We start from the raw sequence: 12026 nt of genomic DNA, 5'->3' as shown, positions 1-12026 counted from the left end.
GTAGGTGCTCTGCTGAAATTAAGAAGGGAGAAATGTCTGTCTGGAAAGGCAAAGGCCTTCTTTACACAGGAGAAGTTTGACTGTTGAATGTGAAACAAAGGCATAGTGTAGAAATGACTGTGAACAGAGATTTAAGATGTGACTAAGGAGGGATTGATAAATCATAGTGTTTTGAGGTGGTTTGGTCATGCTGAGAGAGAGAGAGAGAGAGAGAGAGAGAGAGAGAGAGAGAGAGAGAGAGAGAGAGAGAGAGAGAGAGAGAGAGAGAGAGGTGGAGGAAAAGCCAGTGAAAATAGGATCTAATTTGGATGTCTTGGAAAGTGCAGGGGTGAGGGAGTACCAAAAATATCAGAATGAAAGGGTCTTACACTAAGTAAGAGCAATTGTATGTGACAGAGATACGAACTAGCAATTTAAGTATGGAAAGACAATTATTATTATTATTATTATTATTTTAACAAGCCAAGCTGTAACTGCAGCTGGAGAAGCAGGCTGCTCTAATCCCATGGGCCTCAGTAATGGAAGCAGACAGTACAGAAAAAGAAAACGAGAAGTACAGAATAAACTATGAAAGAAGAAAAAAAATAAGAAAGATAAATAACAAAATAAAATACAAAAGACAAATAACCAAAAAACTATGAAGAGGGACTCGTGTCAGTCTGCTTAACAAAAAAAATCTGGACCAAATTTGAACTTCTGCTGTCCAACAATTCAAGACGTGAGTCTGCTGCTAAAGACCAAACAGGGTAGCATAATATTAAAAAAAAAGGGGTGGGTGGGGGGGAGAGGGGGGGCCAAAGAAAATAAAACATTATCTCAGGATAGACAGGTCTCCATAAATCTTACAAAGACTGTCTCGGCACTTTAAAACAGATTTGCAATCATGAATAACACCAGACATTCTTGTGTTGCGTGTAGTTACAGAAACACTGTCAGTGAAATGACCTCCTAACATTACACTCTGAGCTTCGTCAGGGCTTAATTTCATCACCCACAATTAGCACCACGCATTAATTTTGCCTAAATCTCCGTTAAGAGATTCAGAAACCATTGGTCTACACTTAGCAGAACGCGACAGATGAAAAGAGCATAGTACCTGCATAAACATTTTGTTTTCCAGGCCGAAATAAATGGACGAATACGAAAAACAATTAACCAAGGACCTTGGGGAACGCCAGTGGTTACATTCATTTAGTCGCAATAGTGCCCATCAAGTATTACTCTTGGCAATCTATTAGTTAACAATTCGATACACAGAATAATGGTTTACTGTATTATAGATAGTAGTATTATAAACTTGCCCAAGGTTGGTTTACCCTACCTATCTGTATACAGTATTACTGTACACTGTGTTCTGTGGAGGGTTGCTTAGCTAGGCCTAACTGAATTCTTGGTATTGTTTCATATGAAAATGCTTTAACAATAATAATAGTAATAGAAACTAAACACTTTAGTGTCCCTTAAAATACAAAACAGAAGCAAAGAAAATGATTCAATTTCATAGGGCAAACTATGACAACTGTGCATAGTTCTCACTTGAAACTAACTGATCTTTAGACCGATGACCAAAGGAGTATTTGTAATTTTACGCAACTTATCGGACCGAGAAACAAGGAGTGTAGTGAATATGTTACCGTCAAGCAGTAACTGAAGGTCACCCATACAAGTATTGATCAAAGTCAACAGCTTGTTCTCCAATATCCCTTAAATTTCCTGCCCCCCAAATGGACTGCAGTATTTAATCATACTCAACAATTGCTATACGAAATGAAGAAGCCAAGAGAATGTTCTCTTGTTGACTGTAACTGGTTCCATTGCTACTGTTGGTAGTACTTGTTTGCCACGTCCTAGTCAAGTGAATCTAACATGCTGCTATTATTAGTATTGGTCTGGTGATTCTGCAGAAATTATAAGTTCTTGTGGTGGGTAATCATGCTTTGATGTGGCGATTTGTGAAAATTAGTCTATAAAGCCTAGCACTGTTGCACTCTCAACCATTTAATGTTTCTAGAAATATCACTAACGTGGAACGATATTTATAGAAGTAAGAATATTACTGAGCATTTAAATAATCCCCTTACTGTTACTGAGAGGAGAATTCCTTCTAAAATCCTCAAGTTTTGTCTTAAAGATAAGCCATGATCCCATGCTGCATGTGAGCTTGCTTACCATGAAAAACAAGCTTGCTGCTAGTACTAACGGATTAACAATCCAGTAGTGATGACTATAAGTGGTGGTCTACTCTCAACTCGCCACTCTTTGGGAGTTGATTCCAGCATGCCTCCCCTTGTAGGAGCCGAAGGAACTACTGTTTATTGCCATTAACAGAAGGTAGAACTTTTGGCTCAAGTTTTTATGAGCAAAGAGTGTGGTGGGTCCTTGGTTTTGCCTCAGTCATGCTTTTCGTGTTTTCCAGAGCCTACGTTATGTTCAATGGCCTTCAGGTCCAGAGAAGTCAAAACTTTGCCTTTAGGACTTTTTTAAAAAGACTCCTAATCTCACTGCTCCTAAAATTACTAATATTTCCAGAAGTTCAGTTACTTGAAAGTTTTCTTTCCATCTTGAGGAAGGCAAATATTGCTTCATTGCCTAAAGGAATAAGCCTGCCCTCATGCTCGTCCGAATATAGACCGATTTTATTTATCCTTGTTTTATCTAAAGTTTTTGAGAAGCAGCTCTCTAAGCATCTTTGTGAGTTCGTTAAGTTAATAACCTATCAGCATTACAGTTTGGATTTCATAAAGGCCTTGGTACTTGTAATGCACTCTTGTCAATATCTATCATCTTGCAGAGTACTCTCGATGAGGGTACAGGGCCACGCATAGTCGGTTTAAATTTGAGTGCCGCCTTTGACCGTGTGAATCATGAAGCACTTATTTTCAAGCTAAGATTACTGGTAATTGGTGGATCTTTTATTAATATTTTAAATGAACTTTTAATAAAGACAGAATCCAAAAGGTCTGTGTTGATGGCCAGTACAGTAGCTTTATTAATGGCAATTCGGGTGTTCCTCAAGGTAGTGTTCTTGGGCCTTCACTATTTAACATCTATACTGGTGACATGTGGAAAGGTCTGGAGAACAAACTGATGCTGTTCTTCTGGCTGTTGTTCCCTCTCCGTGCCTTAGTTCTGTGGTTGCTGAACCTTTGAATAGAGATCTGTCATCTATTTGTGAGTGGAGTAGCCTTTGGGGCTTGAAGCTTAACCCATCTAAAACACATTATGACACTTAATCGATCCAGAACACTACTGACTTTGCATCCTGATTTACATTAAATTGGTATGATTTTATAAGTTAGTGATTTCTAAGACTTTTGGTGTAACGTTTGATGGAAAATGACTTTTGAGAAGCATATACGTAATATTCCTATTTTTCAAAAAGTTGGTATCTTGAAGAAATGTTTTCGAATGTTTTGGGTTGAAGGTTTTATCTCTAATTGTTTTAACTCTCCTCTTCTTCCTTGTCTGAAGTACTGTTCTCCAGTGCAGTCTTTGGCTGCTGATTCTCATCTCAAATTCTTGGATAGAATTATATCACCAGTAAAGTTTATTTTGCCAACTCTTAATGTTGACTTGTGGCATAGATGTAAAGTGAATTCATTATGCTTGTTGCATTAAATGTATCACAATGACAAATATCCTCGGCACTCTTCTTTACCTGACCTAGCTGAACACTAGGCAGGCTGCTGCTGCTGAATAGAGAATATATAGTATTTAGACCAAATACCAAGTGCTGGGACCTATGAGTTCATGCAGCGCTGAAATGGAAACTCACAATAAAAAGGTTTGAAAGGTTTAACAGGAGGAAAACCTCAAAGCAGTTGCACTATGAAATAATTGTTAGAAGAGGGTGGAAATTAAGGTGGAAGAGAATATGAACGGAGGTACAGTAAAAGGAATGAAAGGGGTTGCAGCTAGGGGCCAAAGGGATGCCGCAAAGAACCTTAAGTAATGCCTACAGTGCACTGACGTCACTACCCCACTATGGGGGCAGCTGCTACAGTGTGTCATTTTCTAGTACCAGGTTTCATACTAAAGTTTACTAGGAGCTTTAGCTTGGCTACACCCAAAACGTGGAGCAGGTCTGCCTAGTGTAGAATCTTCTGACCTATAAAACGTTAAAGCGAGGAGCAAGTTCGCTCCTGCTCTCTGCTGCTGATGTCTCCTGAATTCAGGTGTATCAGTTTTATTTTCTATTCCCTCACGTTTATTTATTTTTCCTATTCCCTCACGTTTACTTATTTTTCCTATTCCTATTCCTTCATGTTTATATATTTATCACCTTTTCCTATAACTTCCCTCTCTGAAGCCTGATTTCCCCTTGCAACCTTCTTGAATTTATAGTCTGCTGACCTTCTCCGTGATGGTTTTCCGCTGAAGATTTAAAGTATGAAAGAAAGGAGTTTTTGTATCTGAAGAAATACTGTATTATGCTTAATTTAATGACTCAAAAAGTCTGTAAGCTCATCTGGAACTGTGGTGAAGGACTACTGTACTGATAAAAATGTCTGCTCGAAGGGCTTTTTGGCAGGCAATTCACTTTCTGTGATCTTTATTCCACTTAGTATGGTTACCATGTCACAGTGAATAGAGAGAGGTGGTTCACCACTTTCTGACCTCTTCATTATGAATTGGACTTAAGACTTATTTTACTGTAGTACTCCGGTGCCGATCCAAGTACTGTACTTGGCTTCCACAATGAAAAATAGACAGAATAGTTGCTTTGCAAACTTCTGCTAGATTATGACACTTGCTTTGCTTGGTTATTGGCACCATCAGCTTAAAAGCTCCTTGCTGGATTCAGTGTTTGGGGCCCGAAAGGCAGTTGATCTTCATTCAGAATATTACTGATCTTGGAAGGGAGTATGGGAGTACACAAGCTTCCTTGGTTTTCCCGAATTAATTTGTACGATATAAAAATATCCTGTGCACAAACATATATACTGTTACTTGCTTAATAAAAAATATATATATATTCTATATATACTGCACATGAAAAAGTCGTTATTATCATTTAACAATGGAACCTTGCAGGTGAAACGGGCCAAAGCTTCACCAAATAAAAGAAAGTAGTCAGTTTTTCTGTAGCACAGACAACTATCACGGGAAAGAAAAAATACAAAACTGCTTTATGCTGGATTACCAAATTACAAAAGCAATACGTACAAGTAAAAAGAAGTAGTCTGATCAGTGTTAACACAATCTTATTAGTGACAGAGGGAAGACTGAATGAACGCTTGATAAATATATAGGCAAAATGCTACCCCTAATTTCCCATGCAAGTAAAAAAGCTAAAATGTTTTTGAGGGAAGAACCTAAAAACAAAGCCTGGACCTCTCTCTTACTTGAAAAGGGATTCTGATATACCCAGGAGATAGTGAATGCTCTGTTTGTACATTCCTGGCAATAAGAAGAAGCCAATATTATACCAAACTATGATAGAGTAAATGTAAATATTACAGCTATCACTACTTGGATGTAATACTTGCAAGTCTGTACCTTCAGCAGAAAAAGCAACTTAAGGCAACTGTGCTAATGTGAAAAAGGGGGGCATGTTTTTGGAAAGGAATCGACACTCAACTCTCAGTGGGTACCACCCCACTCTGGGTAGTAGAGCAAAGTATTTGGTTAACATACTGATAACAGAAATCTTTCATATTCACAATTAACCCCTGGTCCACTTTTCCTGCCGAGAGCAAACAGATTCGCTAAACAGCAGCACCAATATGCAGTAAATGTGCCACGCCGTCGAACTTCTGTTCCATAAGTCCTTTATTCCTCACGCCGTTGGACTGTCAAACAGTTTCCCTGAGGATGTCGAGCAATTGGAACTTCAAAAGTTCAAGTGAAGATGTATTACAAGCCTTGCATTTTAATACATTTTCATCTAATTACTAATTTATTTTATTTTTTCCCTTTACCTTCTCTTGCTTCCTAATGAGCACCATATCCTTTGGAAGCTTGAATTTCAAGTCAATGGGCCCTGTGGGCTTGTTCCATATGTTCATCTTCTGAATAATATAATATAAAGGTGATGCACTATACTGAATTTGGTACCAGTAACCTTCACCACTAATAATATAATATACAAGGTGATGCACTATACTGAATTTGGTACCAGTAACCTTCACCACAATACAAATAAAAGCACGTAGCACAAAAGCGACTACATAAATAAAAGTAATTACATTTATATTTGCAAATCTTAAGGAGGTCTTTGGCAAAGGACCGAAACAAGCGATTAGACAAGCACAAAAAAAGACATATGGTACAAGGAACACAAGCGGAACAAATTACATTATAAACTCACATTTCCAGACACTCACGTCAATCATCCAAAAGAATCTGCTATCATAAGAGAAATGAAAACTGCAGCAAGACAAAGTTGCGAAGTTGGACAGCTAAGTGTGAGGAAACCATAGGGAACGGATGAAAATTAAAAGGCAGAGAGTAATGTAACTGGGAAGGACAAGACTTTATAAAAAGCATTTACTAGTGTTAACAGTTTAGAGGACCCTAAATTTATTTTTATCACTATTATTAGGTAGAACAGAATGTAGAATTCAGGTGAAAAGATCAAGCGCTGGGACCTATAAGGTTATTCAGCATTAAATGGAAACTGATAGTACAAAGGTCTGTGAGGTGTAACAGAATGAAAACCTCGCAACTGCACTATGAATTGTTAGGAGAGGGTGAAAAGTAAGATGGATGAAAGAGAATATGAACAGAGGTACAGTTAAAGGAATGAAAGGGGTTGCAGCTAGGGGCTGAAGGGACACTGCAAGTAACCAAAAGTAACGATTATTATTAAGTAGTTCAACCATACCATGAAGTTAAAAACTCAATTCTCAACCTCACAAGTCACCCACAACCTCAGAAACACAACAGGAACTTCATAATCCCATCAATGCCCTCACAACTCGACCCACAGCCCCACCCACATCTCTACAACTCGTGTAACAAAACTTCATCTACGGTAACACTCTACGTTCAGTAATAACGAGTCTGTGTAACACTACACTTTGGTGTAACCTCTCTTCTCCCCCTGGCGTTACGTAACTCCGGCACATATAATCAGGGCATGTAACAGGGCGACCCCACCTATGAGACGCACTTAGAGCGAGGGACATTTTTATTCTTTGTTTAGTTTGTTCGTCTGTCTCTTTGCCTCTCACATTCTCGTAGAATAGAACAGAATATACAATTTAGACCAAAGGCCAAGCACTGGAACTATGAGGTCATTCAGTGCTGAAATGGAAATTGACAGTGCAAAAGGTTTGAGAGGTGTAACAGAAGGAAAACCTCAAAGCAGTTGCACTATGAATCAACTGTTAGGAGAGGGTGGAAAGTAAGATGGAAGAAAGAGAATATGAACAGAGGAACAGTAAAAGAAATGAAAGGGGTTGCTGCTGATGGCTGAAAGGATGCTGTAAGGAACCTTAAGTAATGATTATTATTAGGTAGTTTAACCATACCATGAACTTAAAAAACCAATTCTCACAGGGACGGCAATTACGAGAGGATCCACACCTTTGGGTACTGAACACAACCTAACGTTCAGACAGAGGAAATCATGTCGGAATAATTCAAGGTCAAGTAATCCTACATCGTATATTACCGTAACAGTGAAAGCAACAAGGGAACGCAGAAAGAGGAGACCTTGGGAGCTACTGTATATCAATGATCTGGTGCTGACAGTAGAATGCGACAAAGATGTTTAAAAAACGGGAGATTCCAAAAGCAAAAAGGGTTTAAAATTAGTGGAAACAAAGTCAAAGTTATGATGAAATGGAAGGAAGCAAACAGAAAGATGGCATTCAGCTGCTGTGGAAATGTAGGTAGGAATTTACTGCCATGTATAAAATGCAACAGATGGTGTTACGGATGATCAGGATTGTGGTTTCAGTGGATCAAAGGCTTTTTGAAGTTGAGTCAGTGATAGATAAAGAGGTACCGGCACGTTGGTAAGTAGACAGACAAAAGTATGTTGCAATAAGCCTGATGGACACACTCAATGTTTATTATATTTTACTTATAATCAAAATATCACTAGTGATCACTAAAATCAAATCTTAGCAACAACTGCTGCTAACCACTGAAAAATCCGTGAATGAGGACAATAAAATTGCCTTTGTAATCCACATTATACTACCATATTACTGCACTGTTGAGATTGTACTGAATGCAACTATATACACCTAATGGGCACCACAAATACCTGCTTCCTTTAGGTGCACTAGATATCAGGAAGAAAGTCCCAGAGACAATTTTTTGGCTTCTTGACAGAGCACCAGAAGAATTAAGAATGGCCTCTTACATGCTGCACTCAGTAGGCAGGCCCCAGTTTCAGGTGGGGGTTCTGTTCCCAGGGGAGCACCATAACCCGAAAATCACCGTAAACTGGAACACCATAATAATAATTACAGCGCCATAAAGCTGGGTACAGCACTGTAAAAGTGCTTACAGCACCGTAAAATCATAGTAACGGCCCCGTGAGCCAAGCGCCGTAAAGTCAGAACGCCGTAACCCGAAACTGCCATATCCCAGGGACTGCCTGTAATTACTAACTCCTTCAGAACACAATATTGCAGAACTGCAAGCCATGTAGGAATAAAATGCTTTTTAAAAAGCATTCACAAAATGTACCAAATCTGGACGAGAGAATCCCAGGACGTTTTAAAAAGTACTGTAATGGGAAAACCCATCACAATCTTCTTGATCCCAACTGGCAGGGTTATCTAGAATCTTTTTAAAAGTCCCTTGACCCAAAAGAAACTGGTGAGAGGTGTCTCAGGATTAATGTCCACACTGAAGACTGTTAGGCCTCAAATGCTCTTAGTACCTGCACCCTAGGGTCTAGTGCATGCAAGTCACTTACCAGAGGACTGGCATTTACGTTCTATTGATGTGCCACATTATCACAATACCCAATAGTACAATTCCACACACACACGAAACAAAATTCCTATGAGTCACATACAACACTTCAATGTCATTTGCTCCACATGTCAGTAACATCATCAAGAAATGCAGACCTAGACTAAATGCACTAAGATCACTAACAGGCACAACATTTGGACAACAAAAAGAAACGCTCATCACAGTATACAAACAATACATTCGTTCCATAATAAACTACGCCAGCCCAGCCTGGCACCCTGCCATATCCAACACACAACTAAACAAACTACAAATAATACAAAACACAGCTCTTAGAATCATCCTTGGCAGTACACAATCCACACCAATAGAACACTTACACGCCGAAACCAAGATTCTCACCATCAGGCAACACTTAGACATGAGAGGCACGCAATTCTTGGCATCGGTCATAAACAACACAAACAGCCCATGCTATTACCTTCACGACCACCCTCCAACACACAGGCAAATAGCGAATACACCACACAGACACTATACAAATATCTTGAATTCTATACCACCACCCACAAACATCACACAAAACAAAAAGCACATCCATACTCACCTCACCAGACAAGCACTTAATAACCTTCCCAACAACAAAGTACTCGGCACCCCCCCACCCAACATAAGCAGCACAGAAACACAGCTCTCAAGATTGGAGAGAGTACACCTGACTCGACTTCGCTGTGGTCATCACCAATCACTAAACACAAACACCGCATAGACAACACCCAAACAGACATATGTCCACTCTGCCAAGTTAGTCTCCACACAATTACACATCTCTTAGTAGATTGCCCTAACTTGGCAGCCCTTAGACAACAACACAACATCCACACTACCACACAGCTATGGTCAGATCCAGTAAGCGTGGTGTCCTTCTTGCGCGGTGCAGGCTTCCTGGCATAACAGAGTCTGGGGAACCACAACAACAACAACAACAACAATTTTCAGTCATTTCGCTCTTCAACTGTGGCAGGGTCATACTAGTAGTGCTGTAGTTGATGAGTTGAATAAGTACTTTAAGGTACTTGTACTTTTGTTTATGTAAGCATATACATTATTTATCTGTTTGCTGATTTATCCTTTTGTTATTCCTTTACTAATTCCTGTTTTTTTCTTTTTTACACACTTGTTCTGTACGAATGTTTACCCATTTTGAATTATCATAACTATAATAATATAATAGTAATAACAATAGGCAAAAAATTTTGAGAACTTTATGAGATGACATTTTCCCTCATGTCTAATTTAACATCCAAGAGTATTTGATTATTTACTCAATGATGATAAAGAAGACAAGTACTGAAATTTTAACTGGACAATGAATTAAAAGGCAAATACCGTACTGTACTTAGATTCAAAACTACAGACAGAAATCTATAGGAACTTTTTTAACTCTTCTTTCAATAGTTCGAGAATGATGCCAGTTGAAATGTTACTAAGAAATAAAAATCTTATTTCGCCCTTTTCGTCTAAAAATTCTTAGTTTTATGACCTACAAAGTAACTAAATCAGGGATGGTTCTGTTAACTGTGCAACTTCTTTTCAAGGCCTAAATACTTTTTGTTGATGGAAAATTACGTCATCCTGATAACTGTACTTCTTGCAATGTCGTGCATCCCCTCAAAAAATAACTCAACTACAAACATTACAGTACATGAAAATAATTGTACAATTTAACAGTCAATTATCATTTCAATACAACTTGACAAATGCAAGAAATAACAACAAGGCCATATATTAGGTAGTTTAACTAGTCAACCAAGTCAAAATGACTGATTCTCATAAGCCCACAATCAAAAATATATACTTGATAAGTCTTGGTGATAAAAATTATCTGATCTAGTATAATGCAACAATAAACAGTACTTACAATGTAAATAACTCCTGCAGAAGGGGTTGAAAATTTTTTGACATTCTGAGAACAAATAATTGTAACCAGGTGGCTTTCTTTAATTCTCAATAGGTCATCCACCAAAATTAAGCATTTTATCAATATTACAGTATACAACCCTTCAACAACCCACATCTCTATTAAAAAAACTTACGATCACCTTGAAAAATTCTATGTATACAAAATATGAATTAACTTTTTACATTTTATAAAAATACCACACCTCTGTTAATTGTTCAAACTTACCTAAACTTATTTCAAAAACACCACCAAATTCTACATACAGTACTTTGAAAAGACTTTCCACAAACTAAGTCATACCTTTTCTCTATTCAAGAGTCTACAATAAAATACAAAACAGAATCATTACTGCAACACAAGAGGGGCTCCTAGTTCAACCTCTACAATAAAACATACACTGTAACTCTGGAAGATGTTAAAAAAAATCATACAATGATTACTATAATGAACAGACTTCACATTCCCCTACAAAAGTAATCAAAATTCTATTCTACAAAATATTTTAAAATTTTCAGTACAGATAACTCCACATCCTTTCTGAGATTCATTATAAAGTAGTTTAACAGTACCACCAAGTCACATTTCAAAGACTGGTATTTGGAGCAAGGTAAGTTAAAGAAGTTAGACAGGTAAGTAGGAAGTTATCAAAGACAGGCTGGGGACAGGACAACTGCTGCAAAGAACCTTTAGTGCTGTCACGACAAGGGGTGTCATGTAAACTTACACTCCTAAAGCACTGGCACCTTTCGGTTCAAATTTTAAGCTGGAAGCTTAGGCATACTTTTGCACCTGTGCAATGCACAGATGAGGATGAACTAATTTTTTAGTTGGTTTATGTTAAAACAATAATAAACTAATCACAAGTCTATCTTAACGTAAAAATGGAAGTCCAATGAATATTAGAAAACCTCATGGGAGGTATACCATATACATTACCAATTCTGTGGCACAATGTATATCGTACAGTAGTGCAGAAGTGTCCCTTCAGCCCTCAATAGAGTATTATCTGCCTCATACTCTTCCTCCTCCACAGCTCAATCTCTCACTGACAATAAAAATATTTTACAAGAGTTATACAAGTGCTAGAGTCTAGAAATGTTACTAAGTGGTCTTCTTGATACAGTTAAATATTATAATACATTATAATACTTTACAGTGTAATAACAATTAAGGAAAAATCAAG

Source organism: Macrobrachium rosenbergii, chromosome 34 (genome assembly GCF_040412425.1).
Source record: "Macrobrachium rosenbergii isolate ZJJX-2024 chromosome 34, ASM4041242v1, whole genome shotgun sequence".
Classification (NCBI taxonomy): Eukaryota; Metazoa; Arthropoda; class Malacostraca; order Decapoda; family Palaemonidae; genus Macrobrachium; species Macrobrachium rosenbergii.
Note: the sequence above shows the minus strand (reverse complement) of the source record.